This window comes from Trachurus trachurus, assembly GCF_905171665.1.
Source record: "Trachurus trachurus genome assembly, chromosome: 17".
In the NCBI taxonomy this organism is placed as follows: Eukaryota; Metazoa; Chordata; class Actinopteri; order Carangiformes; family Carangidae; genus Trachurus; species Trachurus trachurus.
Genome location: NC_139900.1, coordinates 18,553,192 through 18,555,642, shown reverse-complemented (window position 1 = coordinate 18,555,642; position 2,451 = coordinate 18,553,192).

Sequence of the window (2,451 nt, the reverse complement as noted above, 5' to 3'; positions counted from 1 at the left end):
GCACCATCACTAAGTATTTGTTGTTGAAACCTGACGACACGGTCCAACTGTCGCTGTTGTTGTTTCATGAGCCTGTGCATGCCTCGATGGTTTGTGTGGAGTTTACACTGCTGTAAATAAGTGTGTGTTCTGCTTGTATAGACTGTCGGCTCTCATTGAGTAATAAAGGGCTTCCACAGTGTTGACACGTCTGCTGCTTCCTTCCACAGTGCAGTGCTGAGCTGTGTCAGTAGAGGGCAGCAGAGACACAGTGAGAAGGTTCCAATAAAACAGCACTTCTTTAAGGTTACTCGCTGTCTCACCTTTAACCTCAATGCCAAACCACCAGGAACATGAATACAGGAGGAAGATAGAAATACAAGCATCTGTGGTTTAATGCTGATTGTAAGGATTGAAATTAGTATCATTAAGTCACTTTTAGTCTGTCTTCAGGCCTCAGTCACCAGTATCTTTTTTTTTTTTAAGGATCCCCATGAGCTGAAGCCATAGTCCACACAAAAATATACAAAATCACACATACACATGACCATTCAAGTGGAAATATAACATGTAATAACCAGAAATGAATACACCATACACAAAAACTAAGTATGATGTTTGACCACTGACCTGTGCTGCAGTACTGGACCTGAAAAACAATAGAGAATGCATGCACATCCCAAAATCTAAAGGTTGCCAGGTGCCAGACAAAAAAATATACAAAATAGGAAAATCACAAAGTCCTCACAGTACCAGCAGCTCCAAGCTAATGGTTTATTATCACCTAGTGAGTGATGTGATACTCAGTGATAATAAACCATTACTTGGAGCTACTGATGGTGTGCGGGCTTTATGAGTTTTTCGTATTCCAGCGCCGGACCTGGACACAGAGAAGCTGTGACTGGAGGATTTGATGGTGTCAAACCTGCTGCAGCACTCTGTGTGGGTTCATCAGTAGAACTGGACCTGGGGAGGATCAGTCCAGGACATGAACCAGTCCTCCACTCAGGAGTCTCAGGTGACAGATAAACAAGGTTCATCATAGAAAACCTAATGAAAAAAATGGAGAAAAGCCAAGTACAAGCAAAGAACTGATGATCTGGAGAGATTTATTTATCTTAATACTTATCTGGGTTTGGTCTGATCTGATTCTGAAGTTATTTGGGTTAATTATTATGCGCTATTGTACCTAGCTACAATTTCCTGGAAATGATTTGGTGACATAATGGCATATAAATTCAGAATAATGAAAATAAATGATTAATTGCATAATTTATTTACATGATACACATCTAATTACTCAAATGTCACAAATTATTTGAATTTTACAGTAATACAATACACAATGTTATATAGTAGGGGGTCCCTGCTCCATCTCTCCATCAGTTTGGGGGTCCCTGGCCTGAACATGTTGCAGACTCCTGTCCCGCTAGAGTGAAGGAGGAACTCTGACCCCCCCTGCAGCTCACTGACCCTGGACCAGGAGCTGCTCCTGCTCCTCTCTTTGTCAGGTCTGGAAATAGACATTTTTATCTAAGAGACGTGCACTGAGCAAGCCCAGCCCCATAATTGGCAAAACTATTAGTCATTAGTTCCATCATATGCTAATTAGCTCACATGTAAATTGCGGGGCCAGATGAATCCCAGCGCCCGTCTCTGTGTAATTAGTCTGTAATTCCTCTGCATCCTGAGGAGCAGGCCAAAACTGTGTCTGATGCAGTAGAGGGAGGGACTGGGGACTAATTAGAAATATCTCACTCAAAGCATTAATTACTTTAATTAATTACAACAGTTTCTGTGTCCCAATACTTTTTCCCTTTCCTTCTCCCCACAACTGGGCTGCGTCAGCGGAGGACATCACAAACCAACAAGGAGCCCGACTGCTGCTTAATCAAAGATGAGCCTCCTTATTTGCATTTCTAATTGGAATTAATTAGGATTGCCCAAATTGTGTGTGTGTGTGTGTGTGTGTGAGAGAGGATGTTCTTGCTTATATGGATTTCTTTATCCATCTGATGATGCCATCATGAAAAGCACATGGGCAGCAGACAGGAAGCAGGACGTCAGCTGGAGGGAGGAGCAGCTCTCCACCTCATAATGGTGCTCGGGTGACTTTGTGGCTTTGTTTCTGTTCCACGTAAAGATTCAGGATGTTTCGTTTCATCTAGATTCAGAAGAACCGAACTGATGAACCGACCGACTGCATACAATATGAACAAAACCTACTTATGAGTTATAATGCAGTTATAACACTGTATAACTATAAAACACTCATAAATGACCATAATGCTTTATAACAATAATCATAACACACTATAAAGCATTTTATTATGACTTATAAGGTCAGGTATTATAATACGTTAGAATTGTTAGTAACTCGCTGACAATGCCCACATCGATAATGCATTATATAGTTATATATAATGTGTTATAATTGGCTTATAAATATGTATCATCATTATAAACACTCAT